Source organism: Lactuca sativa, chromosome 5 (genome assembly GCF_002870075.4).
Source record: "Lactuca sativa cultivar Salinas chromosome 5, Lsat_Salinas_v11, whole genome shotgun sequence".
Taxonomy (NCBI): Eukaryota; Viridiplantae; Streptophyta; class Magnoliopsida; order Asterales; family Asteraceae; genus Lactuca; species Lactuca sativa.
Window position 1 is genome coordinate 238,910,418 of NC_056627.2, and position 19,494 is coordinate 238,929,911.

Genomic DNA, 19,494 nt, shown 5'->3' on the forward strand with positions numbered 1-19,494 from the left:
ATCCACAACGTCCGCTACTCCACAATTCCGTCAAGATTTAGACTTAAATCATCCTCTCACACGTCTCTTTTCACCGACTCTCTCTCTTTCTCTCCACATTCTCTCGCATCGCCACTGTATAAAAGCCCTAGAACATTGTTTTTTTTTTTTCATCGTCATCTACCGGAGAATTGGTCGATCATAGTGTTTATTTGTTGAGTATGGCGGCTGAACAAAAAGAGGTTCATTCAATGATAAATCGGTAAGTGACCTTTCAAATCTAATTATCTTGCTATCATAAGGAATTCCGTTCAGTTGCTTTACAATAGAATCGCATTCTTTATGAATAAAATTTAATGTCCTCGTTTAATTTGTATCAAGTTGATTTAAGATTTTTCCCTATCTTTTTATCATTCTAGATTTGTGACATTTTTTACTTGTAAACTATAAGTTGGTCTTGATGTTTGAGGGAAATCGACATGAAGGTTCACAATTTGTTAAACTTATCTTCTTTTTGTACTTTTTTGATGTATCTGGATCTGAAACTATACATATGTGTTTTGATAACATTTTTAAAGCTTATATGGTTTGCTTTTAGTTTGATATCATGTAAATTGATTCATTTTTTCTGATTTTTATGAACTCAATGCCTAATTGAAGGACTAGAATCCAAGGATTCGTTGAAGATTTATGATTCGTTAAATGATGTGAGGCGGATGGCGTTGTTTCACTCCACTTTATTGCTTCCGATCTTATATGTAGAAACCAATACTTCTTTTTCTGTATTAAACACCAGAAAACGATTTTGTTGAGTTTACTAATATGTGGTGTTTTTATATGAATACAGGGAAAAGGTTTTGTTGGTTTTAGTGAAGGCGATGAAGAATCCAAGAAATGCTTTGTGCAAATCTTCTATCATGGCTACTTCTAATATTTTCAAATCATATGGTGATAAGTTGCTTGAGTCCACAACCTGTGATGCTATTGACCACATGGTATTACTTAGATGATGAAAATTATAGAAAATTCAATTTTAGTGATGCTGTTGACCACATGGTATTACTTAGATGATGAAAATTATATAAAATTCAATTTTAATATTTTTATTTTACATCTAAATCTCATCAGGTGAAGCATGTGAATGCTTTAGCATCTGAACTAGCAAACACAACAACAAACGAAGGTTTCAAGATTAATCAGTGCAAAGATCTGTTGTCAATATTCACACACATGGAGGTAAATAAACATCAAACTCCAAATTATCTTTTAATTTCTATTTTATTAAACTATTTATCATCATTTCTTATATACTCATGTTTTGAATGAAACTATTGTGATATCCCCCATTTCACGGCCATAAAAGTCTGATTTGTTTATGCTTTGTTTTAAAAATTCAGAGTAATCTTTCAAAGAAAACGGTTGCGGAATTTGTTCCCAAAATAAAATATGATAAGAATTTATCAAAGCATTTCTTAAAGAAATGTATTTTCATTATATAACAAAATCTCGGGATGTCATGTTCCGATACAGACACATAAGCATAAACAGAACATACATTCATTTACACTAATGATTTACATCTCCTTTAATCTCTCAGTGAAATATGTCTTCGTATTGATACCTGTGATACAAAGAAAACTGAGTGGGTCAGGCTTGGGAGTCTGGAGAGCATATAAGGTTTTCAACCGACAATAATATAATTATTATATTCAATTATCAAACAATCAACCCAATTACCCATCCCCATTATCTTCTTTACTCTTAAGGTTTTACCCTAAGAATCAACTATCCTTCATTCATTCATTCCTAAGGATTGACCTAAGGAATCAGCACGAAGTCCATTGCTGCCAAAGTTTATCTATCAGGTACTAAATCCATAGTTACCAACATTTATCTCTCAGGTACTAAATCCATGGCTATCAGGGGCTAACTCCATAGTCACCAAGGTTTATACAATAGGCACTAAGTTGCATAGTCCACTACTAGAAAATAGACCTTTAATGACACACTTTTTACGACACGCATTGATTAATGATACGCAAAAGGACGTGCCCTAAAAATAATGTCAGATCTTTAGAAATTTAAAGAATTCTGGACGCGCATTTTTGCGTGCCTAGAATTAGTGTCTCACAAAAAAAAAACACGGAGGGCGCTTATCTTAAAGGCGTGCCGTCTAGAAATGTCGCTTTATAATTTTATAAACGCGCTCTTCAGCAACTAGCAGCGGGAAAAAGGAAATAAAAAAAAATTAGAAAACCCGCCTTCCTTCCTTGTTTCCCCTCTTTAGCTATGGGTGTGTTCTTTGACCACAAAAAATCTTCTCCGGTCTTCCTCCGCCTCCCTACATCTAGTGTTGCTTACTTCTTTCTCTTGCACTCCGACCGTCGCCATCGATTCTTCCCCATTCATTGACATCGATAAAGGCTCATTTACTTCTACCCACTGGAACCACTATATCTCTCACTCGATGTTGAAATTGTCAGAAAAAGCCCTAATTCAGTATTATACTCTCAAGTCTCAATATTTGAATGCAAATATCGATTCTCGTTTGTTTCTTATTCCCCACAGATAAATCGAAAAAGGGGAATTAGAATGACGAAGGTAGCGGGAGTTTTGGTCTGGTGGTCGTGGTTCATCTATCGAGAAAGGAAGATGGGAACACAAGCAGCCATGGTGGCTCGATGATGGAAATCAATCAAGAAAGGGGAAGCACCTCTGGTGCGGGATCGATTTGACAAAAGGAGAAGGGAGAAGCAGCGACGCTTCTCTTGTCTGTCGCAGCTTGGGGGGGGGGGGGTGCTCCGGCGGTTTCCTTGGCTGTTCTTCCTTGTCGCCAACAGATTACATGTAGGGAGGGGACTCAACTAGTCCGATGGAGCAAGGCAAGTAGCGACTGGTAGATCGGGACGATCGATCTATTCATGAGGAGGAGGAGGAAATTATCGGTTCCCGGTGAGCCTTCCTTGGCTTCTTAGACTCCGTCATCAGTAGAAATCGGGGTAAACGAGTCGGGTTCTTGTCTGATTTCGATGAAATAAATGGATTGAGGAAAGGTTTGGGTGGAGGTCTGATCAATGAAAACAGTGGGAGCCTCTTGGTCTCACCGGATGCTACTCCATCTCCAGTGGTCGTTGAGAACGAAGGGGAGGACCTCTGGGGTTTGGATAGATCGAAGGAAGAAGAATGAAGCTGTGGTGGTCTTTGGTGATTGAAGGTAAACGGATGGGGTTTTCTTGAACCTCATAGGTCGTATTCTTTCGTAGATTTAATGCGTTCTATGAATCCTTTTTGCTTGCCCTGTTTGCACTTTAAATTAGGCTTTATGTAAAATTGCATTATTCGTTTATTTGTTGATGAGATTTAGGGTTTTAATCGTGTTGTTATTAGGGGTTGTTTTTACTTGTCTTATATGATCCCCTTTAACTAAGTCTAGAAAGTTTATTTTCAATCTTCGGATTCATGTTGTTTTAAAGAAAATTGAACTCTTCACCTTGTCTGCGTAGGCTAAGCACACACGGAGACGTCCTGTATATATCTTAATTGTGTTGACTTCAGGGGTTATATGGTTTTTTTACTTGTATTATATGATTCCCATTAACTAAGTGTAGAGAGTTGATTATTTTTTCTTCAGATTCGTGTTCCCTTAACGAAAACAATGATCTGTTCAAATTGTCTGCTACTCTGCTTAGGCTGAATAGACATGTAGATGACCATGTATGGTCCAAATTCACTTCAATTCATGTTGAATTGCAAAGTTGATTTATAGATGAGATTTAGGGTTTTAAGCTTGTTATTTTCAGGGGTTATCTGGATATTTTTACTTGTTATATGATCCCCTTTAAAAAGTGTAGAAAATTGATTGTGCATTCTATAGATTCATATTCATTTAAAGAAAAATTATTTATTCACCTTGTCTCCTTAGGCTAAGCAGTAGTCAAGTCTGTACATTTTCTTTAAATATACATTTATATTACATCTTGTCATTTGCAGGCCTTTGAAAAGTTTACCAGACCTATGCTTGGTAGGAAAGAGCTGCTCAAGAACACGCTTAAAAAAGCTGCAAATGCATGGAAGTTGATTGTTAATCTTCGACTATCTGGTAATCTTTACTTTAATGAAGCAAAGTTGACTATTTTCTCATATAACACTTTCACCATTTTCACTTGGCTATGCACTTTTCGTTAATCTCAGAAGAAGAATCCAAATGGTTGCGATTTTATATTAATGAGCCAACTTATACTGATCTTCACTGGGTAATTTCTTGTGCTTCTCAACTCCCAAGTCTTAGATATGAACATGCTTATGGATGTTGGTTTGGAGATTTTCATTTTCTTATCAACCACAAGTGATAACTTTGCACATACAATGGAATGGATCTATGTCCCTTCTGAAACTATACAAATGATTACTTTTATCTTCAATGATTAACAAAAAGATTGTGCTCTATGATTTCCTAGGGATTGTTCATCCCGGCCATAGAAGGACAAGGCATTGAGGAACAAAAACATAAATGGTTGCCATTGGCCCAAAATATGCAAATTATTGGTTGTTATGCACAAACATAACTTGGTCAAGGATCCAATGTTCAAGGTCTTGAAACAACTGCAACATTTGATCCCCAAACGGATGAGTTTGTCCTTCACAGTCCTACTTTAACTTCAAGCAAAGTAAGTAACATGAAATGGATTGTTCTTATATAAAGATCCCCCCTTTTCTCTTTGTTTTTCCACTTTTTGATATTTTTTCTTATTTTCTAATTCAACTTTGTTTCCACTCTCTTAATCTTTTCTTTCGTGGTGGCCTGGTGGATTGGGGAAAGTGTCAAGATATCATCTACAACACCACTAATAATATTCAAAGGCTGACTATCCAATAATATTTTGGCCCTGGTGGTAAGTTGCTTGTTCATCATTAGCTGCTGCAACAAGGGCAGGGAAATCAAAGCTAATCTGAAATCCGGCTATAAGTTTAATGAATCTTTATTTAATTGGAATTGATTTTAATTTTTACATTTTGTGGTTGATTTTTGGATCACCAGTTTATTATAGGGGATGGAACAAACATGTATGATTTCACTTATGTTGAGAATGTTGCACATGCTTATGTATATGCTGAAAGAGCTCTACTTTAGATGGATCTGCATCAAAGGGAGCTGAAGGAGAGGTAATTTAAATAAACCTTTTCAATTTTACTTGAGATAATATATGAAGTTTTTATTATTTTTTTAATTTTTCAGGCTTACTTTATAACGAATATGGAACCAATACAATTTTGGGAGTTCATGTCACTTATTCTTGTAGGGCTTGGGTATGAAATGTATATTCTTCTTATTGGTTTGTTTTCATGGAAAGATTAAGCTCCACTTTGTCTTTATTTCTATTTGATGTGTTATAAAAACTCTTTGATCGATTAGATCTTTGTAACAGGTAAATAAAGAACGTAAAAACAAGGAGATAAAACACAAGTATGGATCTGAATGAGTCGAATGATTCGATTAACTCAATCCTCAGTAGAGCTCGATGAAGAACTTCCGCTGTAGAGGATTCTAGGGTTACAAAAGAAAAAAACTTGAACGCTATAAAATCTCTATCAAATCTTTCTAATCGTTACGTTCTAGGATGCATGCAAGCATCTACTTATAATAAACTCTACATAAAACTCACGGATGGACAGGCCCATACCGGAGACAAAACTTGGACTAGCTAACGAGCCCAAAAGACGCAACACTAAACTGGACCTAACAATCTCCCCCTTTGCGTCAATTTGGAGCGAGACTATCATTTCTTCTTGCTTGGACCAACTGCTGGAACCTTCTTGGTTGTATCAAACAGACGCGGGATAAGGGCGAGGATTATCTGTCTGAAACGAATGTACCATTGAATCATATCATCAAAGTACTTCTTGTCATCCGCTGTGTTTTGCTTGCACCGGTGAATGATCCCTAAGACATGTTCCAGACATGCAGTGGTATAGAGATGTTTGTCTACCAAAGCGAACAGACATTTTTGGCCTTCGTTTCTGGTAAACAAAACAGAGTTTCTCTTCGGGTCTATCTTTCCCATCTGCATCATGTTGAGATCACTGGTAGAGCCAACAGGAGATATAGTAGGCTTTTTCTTGAATACACTCGCTATCTCCTGATCCATCTGGGCAACTTCCATGACATAGCATACAAGCATCCTCTTAAAGTGGTCAATGATCGGACCATATTCTGCTTCCTTTGTAAGAAGGATGTTGTGCAAGATGATCCAGTCATGTGGATTTAAGTTGGGAAGATCCGCAAGCGAAATGGCATGTTCGGTCTTGGCAGATCCTCTTAGTATCTTGAACCGAACGTTGGTGAAGTTTCCTTCCCTGTACGGCTTTAGAACCCGAACATTGATAATCTTCTGAGCGCTCCATGTTTGGTACTGTGGTTGAGCGGCCCTCAGATAGAAATCGACTAAGTCCCTGTCAACCTTTAGATGAGGATGAGGGAACTCAGCAATGTTGGCAAAGGCATGAAAGATGAACGCCTTTCGGGTCAGTGACATATCGAGCTGAGAATCGATAATATTAGAACGATCTAAAGAGATCACCGGTTCTAGCCACAAGATGCTGGGTGTTTTGATGGCTTCATTCAACAACTTCTCAAGAGTCCAAGGAGGAAAAAGAGTTTTCCTGCTCTCGAGAAGGTCGTGAGCTTCTTTTTGTCTTCTTTCGGCTTCTTCAGCCTCTCTAGCTACACGAGCGCTGATGTCAGCATCTTTATCTCGACCTTGCTTCTTCAAAAGGTCGGCAATGGTCTCCTTATCTTCATCGCTCTCCTCAGCAATTTTCTTGCCCTTGTCTTTTACACCCGAACCTGAGGCTTGGCCTGTAGGAGGAGGTTCGGTTGTGTGTGTTGCTGTTGAAGTAGGAGGAGGTTGAAACACATTATCTTTTTCTCCCCCTTGTTTCGGAATGGACATGAAATCAAGGAGCCCTTCAATCTTGCTCAGGAGAGAGAGGGCAGGAGCAAGTTTTTCTGCAAGATCACGCCTCACAGAATAGTTGATTATCGGTTCATGTACTTCCAGGATGTTGGAAATGGATGCGTGGACATCCGAAATACACAATGAAATCACCTCTCTTTCAGATCGAAGAGACTCAATCTCCTTTTGAGAATTGGAGAGTTGAATACTCTTGACCTTCAGAGCGGTGGTCTTCCTAGCAAGAGCATTCATGAGTGAGTTTTCAGCAGCAAGGTCCTCATGGAGCTTAGTCAATCGTTCCTCAATTGTCGCCTTAAACGCTGAGTTGTCGTCTGAGAGAGTCTGACGAAGAGAAGCAAAAGACTTCAGTTCTGATGCAACTGAGGTAGCCAGCTGGTTGACAATGGGTTCCAGCTTTATTTTGGTGGCTTCAGCATTTTCCTGTAATGACTGTAACAAAGAAGAAGCATCAGTGAATAGTTTATCGACTTTTTCGGTCGCTGCCTCACAGGCTTTGGTTGAGGCATCAATGGCTGTAGTGGCGGAGTCTAGAGAGACTTGATGAGGTTTGGAAAAAGCATCAACAATCTTCTGAATGGCAACTTCAGAGATGGTAGACTGGGATGATGAAGAGGAGGCGATGAGCGAATCTATTTTATCATGAAGCTCCTTGAGATGTCGCTTTGTGACAGGAGCATCATCATCGTCATCACTCTAAACTTGATATGGACTATAATAGACCGAATCAAAGGTCATGTCCTCTCCTCCAATGAATGGTTCTTCACTCTCTGCTGGGTGAGCAGGAGATGAGGGTGGAGGCTCGGTAGTGAATGTAGGTTCGGGTTGGGTAGTATGTTCGGTAGTTGGTGGGGGTTTGGGTGCGTCATTAGGAACCCCTGTATAAGATACATTGGTTCTTACTTCTGCGGTGGTGGTTGCATCTGTAAAGATGGGAGGAGGTATTGGGATGGAAGTAGTGTTGGGTTTTGAGCAATCTAACACTTCCTAAGTGTGCATGCAACCCTAATAAACCTTGGATCTATGTTTGTCTAAATACATGCTAAATAATAATTTTCCAAGGTTTATAACCTATCTAACATGGCATGGGGAACTTTTAAACATAAAAGAGTTAGATGAGATTACATACCTTTTGATGAGATTGATTCTTTGGAGTTTGAGAGCCAAGCACCAATAGTGTGAATGACTCAAATGGAAATTACAAATCACCAAAAACACTTGGAAAACTTTAGAGAGTGTACACACACTTGTAATTTTCGGCCACACACAAGCACACACACTAGTGGCTATTTCATGCAACATAAGCATGCTTATATAGTGTACATGGTTAGGGTGAAACCCTAATAACCCATGACCTTTCCTTTTCCAAGGATCCATGGGTTAAAAGCTCCATGGATCATCCATGGATTTCCATCCAAGCCTAGCCCATTAACAAATGAGTGTTAGCCCACACCATATAAAACCAATAGCCCATAATCTAATTAGTCTTCCTTTTAATCTCTAAATTAATTAATAATTAATTTAAGACTAAGACTAATTAAATAACATAACTTCATATTAATATATTATAACTTATAATATATTAATAAACATATGTGTATAACTCTCATAAAATTATCCATAAATAGTTCGGGTGAAGTGCAACCCAAATGGACCATGCCGGGTCGGGTCAAGTATATACCAAATAAGTTATGGACTTAGACACCTTATCCAATAGACTCCCACTTGGATAAGTCTAATAACTGTATTTGCCTATATAACTTCAGGAACCAACCAACAATCGTAGCTCTCAAAAAATCTGTTGAACTATGAAGCGCCATTTTAAGACAAGTGATCATATAATCCTCGGTTCTCATGATATCATCCGGAAAAACACATGGAACTATGTCTTGCTTATTGTCTGGCAGTTGTTTTTCGATTTTTGATTTGTTTGACAAAGAACTTTACTGAACACATCAGTCTAGTTCTGACCGGGCCCAGTACATGGGTCAACACAAAATCATCGAGGGGCCCCGATATCGCTTCTATTTCTAGAAGGAACAGATAAACTTCGACTCATATGCTTGTTCTACTACTTGTTGAATTGTACACAAAGGCATGTTTTATAACATCAAGTTACTGATGCGTTTATGTGCAATCAATGCACAACCAATTCATAGGTAACAACTCATATCTCTAGGTTTGAAGACTTATATGATATTATCGTCTCACGATCACTCGAGATAAATTCCATGAAGTGATACAAGTGAGTGTGGGTTTATACCAATACTCATAACTTATGAGTACTCATGAACGTTGCAGCAACCATTGCCATGTCTAAACACCTTTAGCCATCTACAAACCCAATTCATGACAATCTTGATTCATACCTACTTCCGACATATGACCGATTGTGGAGGTTTGAATAAATTAATTATTCTGGAAGTCAAAACATGCAAAACTGAAACAATAGTAAATAATTGACAATAACAGTAACACTTTAATCATAAATAAATCACAAATTTTATTCATCATCAAACGTCGATTACATTTTACAAGTTTCATAAAAAGCTATCTAAATGTAAAACTAATATCGTCCCTCAGCCCGATGCGCCTCGCATGCTGAAAATGCTTAACCCTCGTCAGTCCCTTCGTAAGGGGATCTGCAGGATTCTCATCTGACGATACCCTCTTTGCCACGAGGAGTCCTTCTTCAATCTTGTGTCTTATGAAGTGATATTTTCTGTTAATGTGTCGGGATCTGCCATGATCTGTTGGTTCCTTGGCTAAGGCAACCGCACTATTGCTGTCACAGAAAATCTCTATAGGTTCCTTAATAGATAGTACAACTCCAAGGTCTCCGATGAAGTTCTTCAGCCATATCGCCTCCTTTGCTGCTTCACTCGCTGCTATATACTCTGATTCACAAGTCGAATCAGCCACCGTCTCCTGCTTGGAACTCTTCCAAGACATTGCCCCTCCATTTAAGGTAAAGACCCAGCCCGACTGAGAGCGGAAGTTATCCCTATCAGTCTGAAAACTAGCATGACTATACCCTAATACTCTCAAGTCATCACTCTCACCAAGGGTAAGGATCCAATCCTTAGTCCTCCGCAAATACTTGAGAATGTTCTTTACCGCGGTCCAATGAGCCCTGCCAGGGTTCCCCTGATACCTGCTGACCATGCTCAAAGCGAAGGCCACATCAGGGCGGGTACAAATCATAATATACATGATCGAGCCAACAACGGAAGCATACGGTAATTGGCTTATCTCAGCTATCTCTGCCTCTGTACTTGGACTCTGAGTCTTACTCAGTTTGGCATTGCTTTGGATCAGTAAATCTCCTTTCTTGGAATTCTACATGTTGAACCTTTTCAACACCTTATCCAAGTAGGTACTCTGACTAAGTCCAATTAGTCTTTTACTCCTTTCTCTTAATATCCTTATCCCTAGGATATAGGCAGCTTCCCCCAGGTCCTTCATAGCAAAGCACTTCCCAAGCCAGGACTTAACCTGCTGCAAGGTTGGGATGTCATTTCCTATAAGTAGTATGTCATCTACATACAGTACCAACAAACTAACTATACTCCCACTAGCTCTGACATACACGCAAGACTCATCTTCACTTCTCGAGAAGCCAAACTCTTTGACCTTCTCGTCGAAACAAAGATTCCAGCTACGAGATGCTTGTTTTAATCCATAAATGGATTTCTCAAGCTTGCATACTCTATTAGGGTACTCTGCACTGACAAAACCCTCTGGCTGATTCATGTACACATCCTCAACCAACTTTCCATTAAGAGAGGCGGTTTTGACATCCATTTGCCATATTTCATAATCATGAAATGCAGCAATGGCTAGCATATCCCTAATAGACTTAATCTTTGCTACCGACGAGAAGGTTTCATCATAATCAATACCTTGAGTCATAGTAAAACCCTTCGCAACTAGTCGAGCCTTATAAGTATGCACTTTTCCTTCCATGTCGGTCTTCTTCTTGAAGATCCATTTGCACCCGACTGTTTTACGGCCTGGTACATTGTCAACCAAGTTCCAAACTTGATTGTCATACATGGACTGTATCTTGCTGTCCATAGCCTCCTTCCACTTAGCAGATTCCGAGCCTGCCATGGCTTCCTTAACACTGCTAGGTTCATCTAAATTTACTAGTGTACTATCACTGATAAACATATCACCTTCCGTAGTAATATGAAAGACATAATAAAACGAAGGTGTGTTCCTAACCCGTGTGGAACGCCTCAGAGGTACAGACTTGTCAGCTTGCTCAACAGGAGTTTCCTCCTCAGGTTGATTGCTAGTGTCTGAGGTTCCTTCACAAATTGCTTCTTGAATTTCATCAAGATCAGTTTTCCTTCCACTGTCTCCTTGGCTTATAAATTCTCTCTCACGAAAGACCCCTCTTCTTGCTACAAAGACCACATTCTCACTGGGTCTGTAGAAGAGGTAACCGAAGGATTTCTGTGGGTAGCCGATGAAAATACACCTTTCACTTCGGGGTTCGAGCTTATCATGAGTCTCACGCCTCACGAAAGCTTCGCAACCCCAAATCTTGATGTGGTCTAAATTGGGAACCTTCCCAGTCCACATCTCATGAGGTGTTTTGGTAACCTTCTTTGTAGGGACTAGATTAAGGATATGGGCGGCAGTCTCTAAGGCATACCCCCAAAAAGAGATTGGTAGCGAAGCTCGACTCATCATAGAGCGAACCATGTCTAACAAGGTTCGATTACGCCTCTCAGCTACACAATTTAGCTTTGGTGTCCTGGGAGGAGTCAATTGTGAGACAATCCCACACTCCTTAAGATAGTCAAGGAACTCGGTACTAAGATACTCACCACCTCGGTCGGATCGAAGCATCTTAATGTTCCTGCCCAATTGATTTTCTACTTCCTGTTTGAATTCCTTAAACCTTTCAAAGGTTTCTGACTTATGTTTGATTAAGTAGACATACCCATATCTACTAAAATCATCAATAAAAGTCACATAATACTGATTAGTATCCCTTGTGGCGGTTTTGAACGGCCCACATACATCAGTATGTATTAGGTCCAACAAACCCTCACCCCTTTCACAAGTTCCAGTAAAGGGTGATTTTGTCATCGTCCCAAGTAGACAAGATTCACAACTATCTTCCGATTTAAGGTCGAATGACTCCAAGACTCCACTCTTTTGGAGTTGGCCTATGCGTTTCTTGTTTACATGTCCAAGACGACAATGCCACAATGATGCTTTATCTAGGCTAGTAGAAGAATCAATATACAACACATTATTTCCTAAGTTGTCTACAATCGACACAGTTTCATACACACCATCACAAGGTAATGCTTTAAAATAAAACACATTTTTAAAGAAAGCATTAATACCACCACATTCATTATCAAACGAAAAGGTAAAACCTTGTTTGTACAAAGCATGAAAAGAAATAATATTCCTCGCCATTTCAGACGAGTACACACATTTATTCAAATCTAATTTTAACCCATTATTAAGCAACAAAGTATAAACTCCAATCTTGGAAACAGGTGAAGCCTTCCTATTCCCCATGATCAAGTTTACCTTCCCGTGCTCCACATCCTCACTTCTTCTTAGGCCCTGCAAATCAGAACATATGTGAATACCACATCCTGTATCAAGCACCCAAGAGTTAGAATATGATGAGTAATTAGACAATATTGTGTAAATACCTGCATGGGTGCGTTTCACTTTCCCATCCTTTAGATCCTACAAGTACTTAGGGCAGTTTCGCTTCCAGTGCCCCTTGTCCAGGCAATAGTAGCAACCAGCATCCTTGGGAATGGCAGAAGGAGTGGCAGAACCGCTCTTGGTCTTCGATGAGGAGTCTTCAAGAGACTTTCCCTTGGTAGCCTTCGAAGGGTGCTTCCTCTTTTTCCCTTTTCCTTGCCCGATAGCCAAAACAGGGGTAGATGTTGGAGTAGGAGTAGTAGAGGTAACAACCGCCTTGCCCTTAAGACTGGATTCAGCGGTCTTCAAGAGTCCTTGAAGCTTGCTGAGGGTAAGTTCCTCCTTGTTCATATGATATGTCATACGAAAATGGTCATAACAAGAAGGTAAGGAGTGCAAAATGATGTCAATTTCCAACTCCTCAGGGAAGTTTACATTCAGCTTCAGCAAACGGTCCACATACCTTTGCATCTTTTGCATGTGGGCCATGACGGATTCACCGTCCTTCATGCGGGTTGCTATTATGGAGGAGATTATTTCATACCGCTCCTGACGAGCACTCTGATGGTACCTTTCCATCAGGTCTTGGTGCATCTCAAAAGGGTAGAAGTCCTCATAGGACTTTTGGAGCTCGGCTGTCATCGTGGCCATCATGATGCATGCCACCTTAGTAGCATCTCTCTCATGTGTCCTAAATTCAGCGATCTCCTCAGGAGTAGCAGTAGACTCATCAAGCTCTTTTAACTCCTTATCGAGGACATATTCCTTGTCCTCATAACGAGTAACCATCCTAATTTTCCTAATCCAATCCATGAAGTTGGAACCATCAAAGATGACTCTCCCACAAAGATTCATGAGAGAGAAAGAACCAGTTGGGTTAGAGCCCAAAGCATTAGTGTTGGAAGACATCTGAAAGAAGAAAGCAAGTTTAGATTAGATATATAGAATCCTTAATAAGACACCAAAATGTAATATTAAGGTTAGGATCCAATCACAATATATTATACTTAGAAGAGGGATGCCGTAATCTAAGTAATAATATATTTGAAAGGTAGGTGAATGACGATTCACCAATTTCCACCTTGAAAAACAAAATGAGTTATTAGGTCTTAATTGGATTTGAAATTCCTAGATTCCTTTGAGATTTATTGAACTTTTCAATGGCATGTTTCAATCTCGATTGTGCCCTTCAAGTTTTGTGACTGGGATGCCGGGGATCACAAAACAAGGTGTGAATAACCATGCTAATTCACTTGGTACCCTTAATATTATCACCTAATCAAGGTGCCGGTGAACCACACACGCTCCATTGATCTATGAAAAACATTAAGTCACCCTTCGTGATCCTTAGTGGTCCAAGTTAGTGTGCCGGTTAACCACACACGCTCCACCAACAACTTGGTAAGGTACAAAGTGTGAATTCCATGGACTAGCACCATGTTCACATTTTTCCTAAAGTAACTAAGATTGGGAATTAAAAAGGTTAAGTTACTTTATAATAATCATTATACTTTTAATGAGGATTTAAAGTCATTGTCCTACCCGTTCGGCTAACGACCCTCCACCGATCAAGGAAGCGGTGGGTGAGAGTGGACACCCATTAAGCTGCCATTTTATAGGCAACAACCTTATACCCCCTTATAGACAGGCTTCGTGAATGAGGCCTACTAACGGTAGAACGACTTATTCTTATACATATATATATATAATAATTAACCATTAATGTTATAAATAGTATAAGGGTTGAATTTTAACTATTAAAACTCTAAGGGTTGGAATTAAAGTTTATTAAAGTGTGTGAAACTTTACAAATTCCAAAACTTGAGGGCAAGTTTTGTAACTATCCAAGACTTTTCATTTCATAACTTATGAATTAAAGGTTCATAAAAATGAAGACTCTTCATTTTCATGTAACTTATGTGTTTAAATGTATGTTAAAGAAAAGTGACCTTTGGATATCCATAACTTGAGGACAAATTATGGACTCCATTAAAAACACATAATTGATCAAGAATTAATTCTAAACAATTCAACAAACAATTCCTATCATCTTCTAAATTCATAAGAACATGAACATGATCATCAAAATTTCAAGAATTATATGAACACATAAAATCATGGAATTTTGATATATGCTATTGTAAATGGATTGGAACAACCATTACACCAACTAAAACAAGTTTTAAAACACCAAAACAGTTTAGGGTATTGTTTCTAGTCCATTTCTAGCAGCAAAAGTCGAAATTCTGCATTCTGATCATTTTACTCGCCGAGTGCACGAACCTACTCGGCGAGTAGGATGAATTTTGCCTTGTACTCGGCGATTCCCCCCATGGACTCGGTGAGTACATCAGCCAGACAGCAACAATTTCAACTTTTTTCACTATTTTGCATCAAGTATCAAACAAGCAAGCCTAGGCTCTGATACCACTGTTGGGTTTTGAGCAATCTAACACTTCCTAAGTGTGAATGCAACCCTAATAAACCTTGGATCTATGTTTGTCTAAATACATGCTAAATAATAATTTTCCAAGGTTTATAACCTATCTAACATGGCATGGGGAACTTTTAAACATAAAAGAGTTAGATGAGATTACATACCTTTTGATGAGATTGATTCTTTGGAGTTTGAGAGCCAAGCACCAATAGTGTGAATGCCTCAAATGGAAATCACAAATCACCACAAACACTTGGAAAACTTTAGAGAGTGTACACATACTTGTAATTTTCGGCCACACACAAGCACACACACTAGTGGCTATTTCATGCAACATAAGCATGTTTATATAGTGTACATGGTTAGGGTGAAACCCTAATAACCCATGACCTTTCCTTTTCCAAGGATCCATGGGTTAAAAGCTCCATGGATCATCCATGGATTTCCATCCAAGCCTAGTCCATTAACAAATAAGTGTTAGCCCACACCATATAAAACCAATAGCCCATAATCTAATTAGTCTTCCATTTAATCTCTAAATTAATTCATAATTAATTTAAGATTAAGACTAATTAAATTACATAACTTCATATTAATATATTATAACTTATAATATATTAATAAACATATGTGTATAACTCTCATAAAATTATCCATAAATAGTTCGGGTGAAGTGCAACCCAAATGGACCATGCCGGGTCGGGCCAAGTATATACCAAATAAGTTATGGACTTAGACACCTTATCCAACAAGTAGGTGGTATTTGAGTGGTGGAAGTTATGGGGGGAATAGAAATAGGAATGGTAACTAGTGGAGAAGAGATTGGAGAAGTAGAAAAGTGAATTTCTGGGGTAGGAGATCGTGGAGGTGTGTTACCATGAGGGGACTCATCAGAATCAGAACCCTCTTCCTCAGATTCGCTTGAGGACAAAGCGATGATCAGCTTTCGCCGTGGTTGGGTTTTTCTCTTCTTCATCGGAGGGGATTGGACAGCCCTGGTAGGTTTACGTTTCTTGGGAGAAGGGCCTTTCGCTCCCTTTGCAACCTGCTTGTCTTTGCCCTTGTCAGTCTTCTTTCCTCTTGGGGCAGGGTTGTCAGCCTCATGAATAGACTTGAGCATCTCAGGAGTAAGCTCTCTAGGACCAGAGCGACGAAACTCCTTGTAGGTTTTAAGGATCCGGCTATCGGTAGGAACGTCGCCGTACATCGATTCAGGGATTGAACCGTTGAATGTAAATTTTGAGGCATCTGAGACAATGATCTTCGTGGTATGGAAAGTACTAATCGAAGACATTGGAGAACCAGCAACCATGGGGATGTGGTACTTGTCCATCACCCATTTAGTAACGAGAGTCCAGAAACAAGCATAGGAAATCTCGGAATGCCGAGATGTAGAAGACAGACTCTGAATGAGCTGTTGCCATAGGACCGACCCGTAGTCCAAGTTGATACCGTTGTAGATCCCGTACAGAATCGAGATGAACAGATGACTTGCTCCGTCTGAGCCAGCACTATGTTCAGACAACCCCTTGAACAGCACTGTAAATAACCCATTCCACTAAGGAGACAGGCACGATTTCTTGAACTTCGTGACAATTGTCAGCACCTCAGTATACCCCATGTTGTAGAACATAGAAAACAGATGACCCATTGGAATGGTTTCAGGGTTAACCCTAGATGAATCAGGTTCAAACCCTAATAGTGAGCAGAACCTCTGCTTGGAAATTGACGCCTTGTGATCAAACACGTCGAAAAAAATCCGATCGACGGCCTTGTCGTAGTGAGCAGTGGCGAAAATCTGAGATAAGAACTCCATAGGAACTGCTTCAGCTTTGGTGAGAGCAGGAGCAATTGGCGAGTACTTGAGGCATTTGATGATCGCGAACATGAAAGCATCGTATGCATGTGGAGTAAGATCGATGATCAAACTCTGTTGGGGACGAATCGGCAAGATGTGTGAAGTAGCATGAACTGATGATGAATCCGTCATTGTTGTGAAGAGGTTGGGAGAGATGATGAACAGTAGAATACTTGAAGGTTTTCTTGCTCTCTGAAATTTGGGTGCAGTAAAAAGGTAAACAATGGTTGAAGATACCTTTTATACTGTGGGTTGAGGAGAGAGAAGAATCGTTCCCAAATCTTCGAGGGAAATACAAAGGGATTTCCGGAAGTGATTGATGCGTGATAGTTGGTTCACCGATGATTACGCATGAGAGAGAATGTCAGTCCCGATTCACACGCCTTCCCATCAGGCGCCGTTTTTAAATGAAACAGTTCCAATTCGCACGCCTTGCCTTCAAGCGCCGTTTGAAATCAAATCGATTGGACTCCTGCTTGAGTCAGCACCTTATCCATTTAGAGTAATCGTCATCTTAAAGCAAAATTAACCACGTGGATTAATTTGAACCACAACACTTTTTATAACTTCACATCCCATTAAAAAATATGCCTTGTAACTGATGAAACCAAAATGTTGGAAAATCAAAAAGATCTTCGTGCTTAGTGTGTTAAAAGAAAAAGAAATAAAGCAACACATATGAGGGATTTTGTGATGTCAATAAAGACACGAAACAATGGATCCCGGGCACGAATCTCTTCTTTCAAAGTCAAGAGAGACTTTAAAGTGTTTGTGTGGTTTCCCGTTGAATAACGATCAGACACTTATTGAGAAGTGTTGAAAGGCTTCTTTTAATTAGGCTTATTTGGGTGGCTTTCGCTTCAATTCAGAATTCCTGATCTTGATATAAGACATAAATCGAACGAAGTACTTGTGAGACCAATGTAGTTTATTGAACAAGTAGGTTTGAAATAATTTAAGTGGCAAGGTAAGATAGTGTATGCAAAATCTCAAGAAAAATTAAAACTGGATTCTAAGGGAAGAAATGTTATGGGATTTAACAATTTCATAGGAATCACACAAAAGGAAATTAGAGATTTCATATTGCATATCCATGGATAAGTCCGTCAATTCATTCGTGAAAGCTAGAGCAAATTTATTGTTCACCGTCAATGCATAGTCGGTATTGAATTATGGGTTTCACTTAGCACGTAGTGGCACGAAGCTAAGATCATAAACACAGAAATTGTGTAACCATAAACCTCAGTGGTAATTTCTGAGAGTCTCAAGGGTTATGTTTGTGAAGCGAATGAGATGGAGAAAAGTAGTATAGATGGTGTAAAGAAACCAAAATACCTCTGTTGTGAAAATAGGGACCAAGCAGAAAACTCTTATCTCATGTGAGAAGAGAGTTAGGTAGCTCATGATTAGAACAAATATGAAAGCCTAATTGGGAAGACAAGGTTTGTTTGTACCAAGTCAGTAAGGCTATTATTCAGAATCAGGTGAGGCTTTGGACACATACAATAGCATGCTTCTAGGGACACTTAACTGGTGAAATGATTTCCCCACAAATAGACACACAAAAAGAGAAGGCACAAAACAAAACAAAACAATAATAAAAAAATATTTTTGGAGTTTTTGAATTCACGAAAAGAAAATAAGAAAAAGAGTAAAAAAATACTTTTGGAATTTTTGATTTAAAAAAAATTTGGAACTGAACCCGAGCGTTCGGTCTATTTCGGTTAAAAAATTTTGGAACCGAACCCGAGCGTTCGGTCTATTTCGGAAAAAAAAAGTTGGACCCGAACCCGAGCGTTCGGTCTATTTCGGTTGCTAAAAAAAATAAGATGAAATTTGAGAAAGATACAAAAGGTTTACAACAAAAGAAACTACATTTGAGTGATAAGCAAAGATCAGATGATACGACCGAACCCGAGCGTTCGGTTCATGTCGGTATACCAGAACAAGACCCGAACCCGAACGTTCGGTTCATTTTGGCACACATGAGACGCGAACCCGAACGTTCGGTCTATTTTGCTTCCAACTTTTAATTTTGAGAAGTAGTCTTTGGTACTGACTCCGATTCCATCATTCCTAGCCCTTGTAGAATTTTGTTGAAAGATGCTTCAGGAAGAGCTTTGGTGAAGATGTCAGCCAGTTGATCAGTGGTTCGAACAAAGTGAATTTCGACATTCCCATCTTCCACATGATCCTTAATAAAGTGATACCTCAGTGCTATATGTTTGGTCTTGGAATGTTGCACTGGGTTATGACAGATCCTAATTGCACTTTCTGAATCGCAATATAGTGGGATCTTTTTCATATTGAGTCCATAGTCCTGGAGCTGGCTTTGGATCCAAATCACTTGAGATGTACAGGAGGCAGCTGCGATGTACTCTGCTTCGGCTGTAGATAGAGACACACATGTCTGTTTCTTTGATTGCCAGCTAACCAACTTCTCGTCAAGGAATTGACAGCCTCCAGTGGTGCTTTTCCTGTCTAAACCACAACCTCCAAGGTTTGCATCTGAGTAGGCTTGAACGAAGAAACCTGAGTTTGATGGATACCATAAACCGAGAGAG

The 19,494-nt window shown here is 39.2% G+C and overlaps 1 pseudogene; it reads left to right on the top strand.

Annotated features, from left to right (window-relative positions):
- The first annotated feature begins 200 nt into the window (after positions 1-200).
- On the top strand, positions 201-4,827 carry LOC111897942 (peroxisomal acyl-coenzyme A oxidase 1-like; annotated as a pseudogene).
- Positions 4,828-19,494: the final 14,667 nt, after the last annotated feature.